The sequence below is a fragment of the Camelina sativa genome, chromosome 10 (assembly GCF_000633955.1).
Source record: "Camelina sativa cultivar DH55 chromosome 10, Cs, whole genome shotgun sequence".
In the NCBI taxonomy this organism is placed as follows: Eukaryota; Viridiplantae; Streptophyta; class Magnoliopsida; order Brassicales; family Brassicaceae; genus Camelina; species Camelina sativa.
In genome coordinates this window covers 21,861,788-21,873,921 of record NC_025694.1, presented here as the reverse complement: position 1 = coordinate 21,873,921, position 12,134 = coordinate 21,861,788, and the positions used below count along the sequence as shown (strand labels likewise).

At 32.3% G+C, this 12,134-nt stretch overlaps 1 long non-coding RNA gene and 1 pseudogene across 2 annotated transcripts; one reads left to right on the top strand and one right to left on the bottom strand.

Annotated features, from left to right (window-relative positions):
- Window positions 8,502-9,789, top strand: LOC104719547 (annotated as a pseudogene).
- Window positions 10,125-12,035, bottom strand: LOC104719546. Of its 2 annotated transcripts, none has more exons than XR_756634.1 (5): window positions 11,818-12,035; window positions 11,389-11,458; window positions 11,074-11,189; window positions 10,700-10,983; window positions 10,125-10,399 (listed from the first exon to the last, which is right to left on the bottom strand). It is a non-coding gene; the product is annotated as an uncharacterized LOC104719546 (long non-coding RNA). The 2 variants fall into 2 exon arrangements; XR_756633.1 differs by having other exon boundaries at window positions 11,074-11,149.

Here is a 12,134-nt window from a genome sequence, read left to right as displayed (position 1 = left end):
AGACATTTTCTGTGGAAATTGCTTCTGATGATGATCCAATCATAGAACTTCATGAAGACATTACTGCTGGGTATGTCAAAGAGTTGGAGACTGCTGAGAAGGTGAATAACCAAGCTGTTAAGCTTGAAGATTGGAGTGAAGATCATCTAATCAGTACTAGAGACCATGATGAGGTTCTGATCCATGACAAGTTGCTGATAGATGATGTTTTTGTAATGGAAACACAGATTGCTGAGGAAAGTTGCTGAATCGTTGAAGAAACACGAGTTGCAGGCTCAGCATCGATCGATGCAGCTGTAGCATCGATCGACACACCTCCACGAGAACGTCCAGACTTGTCCAAAACCGAGAATTCTCGAGCTGATTCCTTAGCTGCAAGTCCTACACCGGTTGTCAAGCTGAAATCTCACCATTCCACAGTCCAGAAGCCACCGGTAAAGCAAAGGTATGCATCTCCTTCTCCTAAACTTCCTCCTATCAACAATAAGACTTTCAAAGCTACAAAAACTGTTTTGCAGTTAACCAAGCTACGAGATTATCGTAGAGCGCTTGTTTCTTATGTTGATGATTTTGCAGGATTTAAAAGAAAGTCACCCATACCTAAGTCCCGCCATGGTCCTGTTCCTCATATACTTGGCAGATCTCGTGCATCTACTGCCTACACACCACCTTGGATGAAGAGGCCATTCTCTCGGAAGCATTCATTGCCATGTTCCGATCCACCGGATGCCTGAGATCCGACATAGTCAAGCTAATGACTGAAAACAAGCGCTTAGTAGGAGGCAACCCACTAGTAGTTTTTTTTTCTTTTTCCTTTTTCTTTTGATTTATTTTTATTTTTATTTATTTTTATTTTATTTTATTCGCCATTCTCTTACTTGATAACACTGTGGACAGTGATGTTTAAGTCTGTGGGAGGCGCCCAAAAAAAAAAGTGTTTTCTTGAGTCAAAAAAAAAAAAAATGTTGGGAACTATGATTTTTCTTTTTTGTGTACTGCCTTGGTTGATTAATGCTGCAGACTGAATCCACTAATCCGACTAATGGAAAATCCTAAGGCTGGCCAGTAGACCAAAGACATCTAAATTTCCAACTGAATCCATAAAAGCCTGAGGTAACTTCTGCTCTTTTCTTTTTACCTCATCAAGGAGATTGATGTTCATTGAGCTTGACTCCTTGGTCATACCTGACAAGTAAGATTTTCAAAAGAAAATGGTACTCTTCTCCTTTATTTAGTTTGAAGAGATTATTCCTGAGAGCTTTGTTTAAAAAAAAAAAAAAGAGAATAAAAGATGAAATGATTTTGATCAGTTTAGAGAGGTCGGTAAATTACCTATGACCTCATTATTCTACTCTTGAGTCAAATGATCACACAAAGTCTGGAAGCGAGGGGTAGGTAAATTACCGATGACCCCATTATTCGCCTACAACTTTGAGAAAAACAATAGTAAAAAAAAACAGCAAAGCAAAGCTCAAAGGAGGGTAAGGATAGAATAAGTATGGGGGAGAGAAAGAGTACCACATGTACAAGTTATATCTTGCTTGTTATGGTATAGTACGGGAATGAGTCTAGAAGGTTCTTGACATTGATCAAATTGATGAGACCCATATATGAAGGCTTAATGGAAGAAGTAGTGGAATTTGGTTTGAATTTGGGATGCTATGAAAGTCAACGGAGAAGTACATGGTGGTTCGATTTGGATTTATCTGCTAAGCATATGGATTATGGTTTGGATGATCATGACATTAGTTTAAAAAGAAAAGGAGTTTCTGCGTTTTCAAACCTCTTTCACAGGTCTAAGTCTATGTTTTGCTTGAGGGCAAGCAAATGCTAAGTCTGGGGAGTTGATATATCATGGTTTTTAGGTGTTTTTAGCCATGAGATAAGTCTTATTTATAGAGTCTTTTTCGTATTTTTAGAGTCTTTTGAGTCTTTATAGGATTTAGCATTGATGAGAGCATAATGGAGTTAAATAGGAGGATTTGGAGCATAATCAAGCATTGAGGCTGAGCTACGAAGTTGGGAGACCAGTTCAAGACTAAGCATTGGTCGATGCTAGTGATGGTATCGATGGATCAGAAGAATCGGAAGTTTTCCCACAAGTTTTGAAGATTTACAAATCTGCCCTAAAGTTTTCCATATTTGCATCATTAGTCCTTGGACGTGTTTTAGGAATATAAATAGGATTTTTATGGTCATTGCTAAGATCTAAGCTTTATTTTTCCTGCAACTATTGAGAGAAAACCATGAGAGATTTTGAGAGAGCTTTTGGATAGAAGATTGAGAACTCATTTTCTTCTTCTTTTAATCTCTTATTGCTATCTATTTTATTCATGATTTGTGTTCTTACAATTATGTCTGAGTAGATCTGCTTGTTAGGTTTAGGGTTTCTCATTAGGGATTTCATGGATTATTAGATATGTTTATTTTGGATTCATTATATTTCTTGTTCTTCACCATAGGTTGTTCTTAATGCTAGATCTTTGATTAGCCATCTGGATTTAGATCGTAGGATTATTGATTGATATGAGAATATAATTGATTTTCCTGACAAAAACCTTTGGTGAGCAAAATTACTTTTTACAAAGAGATTTGAATTAGTAATTTTGTGAACTTATCTAAACTTGATTTTATTGCTGATTTTTAACCTAGAATTTTACAAAAAGATTTGGATTTTCTGGTTTTAAATTTAGATAATATTTGCAGTGAGAACTGATTTATTTTACAATTGTGTTTAGAGTTCAAGAACAATGCTTAATTGTTGAATCCTGCTTGTTTAATTAATTGGTCTAATTTTCTATGATTTTCTGAGAATTTCCCTAAGCCTAGCGTTTCATCCATCTGAATTTACATCTCTTTATTTTCTGTTTAATCTTGCAATTTAATTACAATATTTCTGTTTAGCAAAATTAAAAGATTATTAAATATATTGTGTGAATCTGGAGTATTTGTGTATTTGATCCCTATGTACTACAATTGATCTCTTAATTTGAGAGAGTAGCTCAAGGTTAAATTTGAGCATATCAATTTATATTACAACTTATCTATATTAGTATTTTTTGCAGCAGTTTTTGCTTAAAAGTCGGTTTTGGGAAGTTTTGACATTTAATGTCATTTAATATCCAAACAAGTTTTTGCTTATATTCATATCCAAACAAGTTTAGTTAATCCTCTCCACTATCCTTATAACCAAGCAGAATTATAATATTTTAAATATCCATATATATAATATTCTATAATTAATATAGATATTTAGAAGATTATATCCATATTAAAAAAAATTATTCTCCTATCATTTTTTTTTAATTTTAAAAATTAAATCTAGTGAATCATAATATAACACATAAAGTTGATAAAAATGTATATTTTTCCTGCACATATTGTGATTTGAATTCTTTTAAACGAACATATATTACTCAATTTATATAAAAAGTGTGTGTGTTCAACACACATATATCATAAATTTACCGTACATAGTAAATTATAGAATTTAAAGAAATTTATAATTTATAATTGATATATCTAAACTTGATAAAAAGTTTAAAATTATGAATATTTAAACATATTAAATTTTCAAAAAACCGAAACGAGTTATATTACATGACGGGTTATATGATATTACATGATTGAATTGATAATACTAAAAAAAGATATCATTAATATGATACTTTAATACAGGTTAAATCCTTATTTTACTATTTTAACAACACCATTATAAAATATGTCGAATCAAACATATTTAATTAAGATTGTATTAAAAAAAAATTGTTGTGCGGTACACCACAAATTATATACTAAATCACTAAAATTAACAAACGAGTACATTAGCAAAATTAGTACTAAAATAGTATACTAAAAAAATAAAAAACAAAAACTTATCCCGCGGTATACCACGGATCATAATCTAGTATTACTAATAAAAAAATTCTAAATAAAACCCCGCGGAGCGCGGGTGTCAACCTAGTTTTAATTAACAAACCATTTAACCTATGGTATATTTACTACATACAGTATAATTGTTTTTTAAAATTTTTAATTATTAACCAACTAACGGCTGCGTTTTTTGTTGTAACATTTTACAAAATGTTTTTTTCTAAAAGTTTCATATGTTCATTTTTGAAATGTATTCTTGTTAACTGCTGTGCTTATTCAAAAATTCACATCTTTTGAAATTTATCTATTTGTCCTCTTTGTAAAAAAAAATTAAACTTTTTGTTTTGAGAAAGATTTTTTTCTGTCTGATAATATATCAAAATAATTCATCGTCATTCTTTACTCTCTAAATTATTCATTAAAGCACATTATTTTAAACTTAAAGATGTACCACTAGTTCTTATTGCAGCTTTCAGTTTATTTTATACTAAGATTTAACAAGGACAACTATTTTATCTATAATTTTTCTTTATTTTGTTTTATAAATAGTAGAGAGAGTTTTCTTTGACTTTTAGTATTGATGCTACAATGTTATAAATATTTGATGTTTTTTGTAATGTTTAATAGTATTTGTTATTGAGCTTATGTGAGTTGAATTTGAAAGAATTATACGTTACTAGGTTAGACCCGCGCTACGCTGCATGATACTTTTTGTAACTATGCTTAGATATATTTAATTATTGAAAATATATTTTTTAACTGGAATAATTATAAAAACTACAGTTTATACAATGTTAAGATAGAAAAATGCACTAATCAATAAAAATAGAGTAATCTCAAAGTCAAGCATAGGATGGCTTATAAATGTTTACATATAAATCGGGTAAAATTAATTATATAAATAGTCTAACTAATCCTAATATATGTTTTATTTATTTTCTTTACCTTTTATGGAAGATATATTAGTATAGTTTAATTTTGTGGTGTTTTTTTGTAGTTTTTACAAATTTAATCACATAATTGTTATATAGTGTTTTTTTGTCTTGTTAGAAAAGTTATTATTTGTCAAACTACATAGACATATTTTTACTTTAATCTGGTTTTGTATGTTATTTTAATACTATTATACTTATGTTGAATAGCATATGGATTAAGTTAATTGTCAAAGTAATATTTAAGTTGTAGATAATTAATTAGTTTGTACTGATTTTAAACTATAATATAAAACCTTCCATTGATTTTTACTACCCCGCGAGGATATATATATTTTTTTTTCTTTATAACTATTGTAGTGTTTAGTTTCGTATGTTGTTTGTAATGTAAAATCACTTTTATTTTTTTAAGGATGTTTATGTGTTTATTTTATTTTATTATGTGTTGTTATTTATTTTTATTTTAGTTTTTTTTGTTATGGAATTGTAGAGTATTGTATAATGTTTTCCTTTTCTTGTTCTAGGATGTATTGGAGGTCCATTTTATTAGTTTTGTTGTTTCGTTATTATTTTTAATTAATTTTGGCTGTTGATTTTTTTATTTAATGACATATACCATGTATGTTTTTATTGATTTTTTTTTCTTATTATTATTGGTAGAATTGCTTAATTGGATTGTCTATGTAACATAAAATAGGTACTTGGATTTGGAAGGACTGCTTTCTTTTTTTCCTACATACTTTCACTGTTGTTTATGAAATGTGATTTAAAAATGAAAATAGTTATTTTGAGAAATTTAAACAGCACCTCCTCATAAAGCATAGTTGTTTTATGTTTTATTTATCTAATTAGGAATTTTAAATTCTAAGACCACATTATGTAGCTACAAATTCTTTTATTTCATTCTAAAATAATTTTATCTTTTTAAAAAATATATTGTATTGGTTTTATTGAATTTACCTTTGAATATAAATTTGCAGAAGCACATAAATGAGTACACCTACATTCGACTTAGCTTTATCATCACACCTCATACAACCTACGCACAAATCACTGTTATAAAGTAAAAAATCAGAAAAAAGCTATAAAAAATGAGAACTCAATACAATAAAAGTAGGAGATATGCAAAGATACAGATGTCAACATAATGCAATTGTCAAGCTCCAAAACCTGCAACAGATTCTAGTTGGATGTGGTCAACCCAACTGAAATTGTGGTCTTCGTTTAAAGATTGCAGAACAATACGCTTTTGGGTGTGGTCCACACCGTGTGGAAAACAAAAGAAAATAGTTAAAGGTTGTAGAACGATCACTGACCTCTAACGCAGGACTATTAGCAATCCAAGTCATAGAAGCGGATGTCATAACCTCACAGCTATGAACAATCAACAATGGAAGATGTGCTGAGTTCAAAGAACAAAAGGGAAATCAAGTCAGGAAAAAAGAGAATGAGACAACAGAAATGAAGGGAGCAAAGAAGATATCTAATAGGACCAACATAAAGAGATATATTGGACAGTATGAAGCATTCAAAATATGCAGATTAGCAGAAGCATGGGCTATATGGCGCAAAGTTTCATCACTGAAGCAAGAACAGTTAGAAACGTCTAGTGACTCTAACTGAGGACATGAAATGACCGCTGAACGAATAGTAACATCCAAAAGTTTATGGCATGAGGCTATATCTAGAAGTTGGAGGAGTGGACAGTTAATCATCGCCTGTGACATATTAATTCTTTTTAATTATAAAGACATGAGTTGTGGACACGTGAAAGAAAGAAAAATAATCAATACAATAAAACAATGATAAAGATACATTGGACAAAACAAAGTTAGTCTATAGTCAAGATAAAATTAGAGGCAACTGCAAATTCGCTACAAGGATGTTAGAGCAGAGTTTACAAGCTTGGTTTCAAAATTCTAAAAGATGATAATGTCACACCTCTACACAATTTCATTGAAAAATCAAAATTTTATTTTCACCAGTTTATACCAAGTTCTATTTTTTAGAAGGTTCTTCTTTCAAAGGAAAACATAGCCAAGAAAAAGGAGTTAGATAACTCACGCAAGCCAGAGTACACTTTGCCACGTTTGTGATGCGAATCATGATCAGCTTCCTCCATGTACTATCCTCGGTAGTAGTAGCCGCGACATTGCTACTTTCTCCCTGAACTAACTGATGTAACTGAATTTCATAGGTCAATAAGCATTCCAATTCAGCCTCAGCGGCTTCACCTTCATCCTCCCTCGCCAGCATCTTCGCACATAGCCTCCAACGTGGGACTTTGGATGCCCTCTCGTTTTCACCAAAATTCAAAAATTCTCTCGTTTTCATCATTACCTAGCATTTAGATTAGTTAGCACGGTTTCACACTATAATTTATGCTCATGCAGTTACTCTTGGTTTGCTTTTCTGATGTAGTAATTTATGCTCATGCAGTTACTCTTGGTTTGCTTTTCTGGTGTAGAAGATGTGTTTATCGTGTTTAGTGAGATTAGATGCACTAAAGGAGATATATTTATAGTGTCTTAAGAAGAATATAGGATTTTCTTTTAGTGAGTAGAAAAAATATTTGTGAGCAAGTATACACTATTTTTTTAAAATATATATATATATATATATATATATATATATAAATGGTTGAGTAAGAAAGAAAAATTAGCTATAAATATGCTCATGTTTTTATTAGTGTGACTGTGTTAGTGAATATTCTCCAGAATTTACAATTGCAATTCAAAGTCGAAATTATCTTACCATATTTGTACAAATTTGACTTTTATATAAAATGAAATGATAACATCCATATTTTTTTAACAAAAAAAAAAAAAAAAAATCCATATTTAACTGTTAGAATCAAGTCTTGTAATGCAATCGAAAACAACATCCATATTTAACTGTTNAAAACAACATCCATATTTAACTGTTAGAATCAAGTCTTGTAATGCAATCGAAAACAACATCCATATTTAACTGTTAGAATCAAGTCTTGTAATGCAATCGGATGATTATTTTTCTTTTGCAGAAAAATCTTACCAAAAAGTTAACATTTTTTTTTTTCACTAAAACATTTAAATCTTTTAATTTAAAAGGAAAGCACAAATTGAATTGTAAAAAATATTTTAACAATAATCAGTTATTGCGATTTTGGTGTATATCAATTAAGGTTTATTGTTAAAATTTACCAAACTTTTTTATATTGTTAGAATTTCAAAAGATTAATTGTGTAAATAAGTATCATTTAAAGGATAGAATCCATATGTATTTAAAATGTTAATATAAATCGTGGACTGTAAAATTTTTAGTCCAAACCCGGATCCAGTTTTACTCCAAACCAGACAAAAAAAGTTGCAAAAGTTTAATAGAACCGCGAAATGTTAGCTTCGTCGAACCAAACAAAACCAAAAAGTAAAACCGACGTCGTCGTTCCAACCTAATCGAACCACACTAAACCAATTATATATCGAAATTCATTTAGTAAAACTGTAAAAGTCATCATGGTTTAATGTTGAAGTTCAAGTTCAACAAGTATATTACTAACATGAATGAAATTGTACTCATTTAATTATCGATTATATTCTTAGTTTTTAACTTGATGTCCATAACCGGATCAAAATTCGATTTCAAACTGGACAAAAATGAACCGAACAGACCGGAAAAAACCAATCACTTTCATCTTCTTTTGACCATCTTCACTAATCTCTCCATACCTCTAATCATCAACAATGGATTCGGAAATCGCGTTCGACAAATCTCCGTTTTATCGAATCTACAAGAGTGGTCGCATCGAGCGTCTCACAAGTGAAACAACAGTCCCACCGTCACTTACCCCACAGAACGGCGTCGTCTCCAAAGACGTCGTCTACTCGCCGGTGAAAAACCTCTCCGCCCGCGTCTACCTCCCGGAGAAAGTCTCCGATACAAAGCTCCCAATCCTCATCTAATTCCACGGTGGTGGTTTCATCATAGAAACAGCTTTTTCTCCTACTTACCACAGTTTCCTCACCTCCACCGTCGCCGCCGCCAATTGCTTAGCTATCTCAGTCGATTACCGCTGAGCACCAGAGTTTCCGATTCCGATCCCGTACGAAGATTCATGGGATTCTCTCAAATGGGTCTTCGCTCATCATATAACCGGATCCGGGTCGGAAACTTGGATAAACAAACACGGCGATTTCAACAAAGTGTTTCTCGGCCGGAGATAGCGCCGGTGGGAACATAGCTCATCATCTCACGACCCGAGCGAAAAAGGAGAGACTTTTCGATTCTTTGATCTATGGGATGATCTTGATTCATCCGTATTTTTGGGGGAAGACTCCAATAGATGAGTTTGAGGTTAGAGATGATATCAGAAGCCAAATGATTGAAACAAGTTGGGGAATCGCGAGTCCGAATAGTAAAGACGGAGTTGATGATCCGTTGATCAATGTGGTCGGATCAGAAGACTCTGATTTATCAGGGTTAGGCTGTGGAAAGGTCCTGGTTATGGTAGCTGCAGATGATCAGTTAGTGAGACAAGGTTTTTGTTACGCGGCCAAGCTGAAGAAGAGTGGATGGGATGGTGAAGTTGAGGTCATGGAGACTAAAGATGAAAGCCATGTTTTTCATTTGAAGGATCCTAAGAGTGATAATGCTCGACGAGTTGTGATGAAACTTGCTGAGTTTATTAATTAACGTGGTTGGTTTCATGATACTGATCACCTAAATTTGTATGTACTAGGGAAATATTGGACACTAAAGTGTGGAATTTGGGAAGCCTGTTTTTAATTTGAATATGCGACAGACATATTAATACACGTCAAACTATATTCATCTTTACATATATATATGTGACGTAGTGTCATTGATAAAACAAGCTCCAAAGATGAAATAGAGGATATAGATGAATGGACTTGTTAGTTGTGGAAGCTGTAGTTGTAGAGGTGATGTCTGTGAAGGCTAAGGTGGTATTGGTCACATAGGTCGAGACCATCGTAAAAATCTTAGAGCATCTTTATTGGTAGGTTTGTATTTTGGAGGTTCTTAAATTTTTTAGTATTAAAAAGTGTACTTTTATAAAATAAGAACCTTTTGTTTGTTAATTAAAATTGTACTTCTCCACTTATAAGTGAGGTTCTTAGTTTAAAATAAATAAATAAATAATGTTTAAATGTTTAAACAATGAAGATTCTATTAAGCATGGAGCTGTAAACTCTATGAAGACCAGCTAAATATGTAACATACCTTTCCACCATCATCAAATAATCTGAATTTTGCATCCTAGCTTTATCACCAAGAATATTGCAGGAAATGATATGCAGGTTGTTGTCTAATCAAAAAAAATGTGTCTAAATATGGAGTACCACACAATGTAAAACGGATAGAGTGACCTCAAAGGACGAGAGCAACAATTACCACAAATTGTATATTTCACTAATCAAAAATCATTTGGCGTTTGGCGTTTCCAAGAATCTAGGCTACACTTAACAGCATATAAACAAAAATCACTTGGAAAAATCTTCTGTAGGTAAAAGATGATTGAAACCCCATCTTCATTTGGCGTTTCCAGGTCACGCAAGGAGAAGAGGACCTCTTCAGTGTAATATCGAGTCAAAACACTACAATAAGAATAGCAAAGAAAAAAACCCCAACCAGTTCAGTTACAAAACACTTCAATAAAAGCAAATCATTATACATAACAAACTTTACCAAGCCTGTTCAGTTACGATAAACTACAAAGCAGTCATACTTCAATCAAATAAGTATTATATTTGATACAACAGTTCTAAATATTATATTGTCATCATAAGGGACAAACCTGAGGGAACTATCAACTTCACACAATATATATTTAACTAGAAATTTAGGAGAAGAACCAATCAAAGTAGTGAATTAAAACTAAATACAGAAAGTCTTACGAAAATGATAGCATGTTGCAAACTTTAGGTGCCATAGGCATGTCCATGAACAATGAATTTGAGAAGAAAGACACCTGTCTTCTTGCTTCTAACTTAGAGGGGATCCTCATAGAAGACTCTGTAGTAGTCAACAGAAGATGTATTCGTTTGATCTCCACATACATGCATTTAACTTTTGAGAGCAACTCATATGAAGACTGAAGAATTAGAACTTAAATATAACCCAGTGTGGCATAACCTTCTCTTTCAAAGAGCCTATAAGAGATATGAAATAGAGCAGCAACCTGAAACAGAGCAGCAAATCGTGTAAACATGGAGATGTTGCAAGTTTGTTCTCATCAGAGAGAGACAACCAAGTTTGAAACAAATCTCACCCCAACACAACACAACACAACACAACACAACCCATATTGATGAGTTTGAGACAACCAAGTGCATCAACATCCAACCCTTCATCAATTTCAAATGTGATTAACATCCAAATCAGTCTCTGTTCGATCGATTAAAGCAAAATCCAACAAGAACAGTAAAAAAATGTCATCAGGGAAGCTGGAAATAAGAAGGGGATAGCATGTTATCAGTGCAAAAAAAAAATCTTCACTTTCCCGGTACATTAAGCAAAGAATGATCTAATAAAAGATTGAATGTACTAAGAACAATCAAACTGAACCAACGAAGTAGAAACATACCATGGCAACTCAAGACAAGGATGAGCAATTCACTCTTCTTCCGCTACTGATTCCGATCAAAATATGTTACCTAGATGCCAGAAAAGATAATTTATTAGACTTTAAGCGACAATTCACAAACCCCAAAGAGTGAATTTAGAAAAACAGATGATCCTGTTATCCCCCAACTCTGTTACCCTTTTGGATATTCAAAAGAAAAAACAAAATAATAAAAAGCAAAGATTATCAAAATTTAAAGACTCAGATAAGAAAGAAACTGAATGATCTAGATCGATTAAGGTTGAATCAGTGACCACAAGAATAGAAATTCTCAAGTTAGCATTTTTATTATGATCTACCAATATGTAAAAGAAGCTCTCTCACTTCAGCCCTACAAGGAAGGTGTGAAGAAAAAAAACTCTATAAATGGAATCACCAAAATCGAATCACCTTTTTTTTTATTTCGGTCAAGAACAGACGAAGGTCACCAAAAATCGAATCAACCTAACAGATCATTGAGAAAAATCTCAATCAATTTCGCAACCTCCGTCGCGAGAGAGAAGAAAAAAAAAAGTATCCATTTTTGGCCACGTCGACGCTTCTTAGGATTTCTTAGTTAAGAGTTTCTTCTTAGTAATATTGTCATTTCTGATTTATTTTTAATCAGCTTAAACTTAAGAATGGGAGCTAAGAAGCCCCGATAAAGATGATCTTATATAGTGATCTCTAGTGGGCTGGGCTACTCTTTTACTAGGGATTTTTCTCCT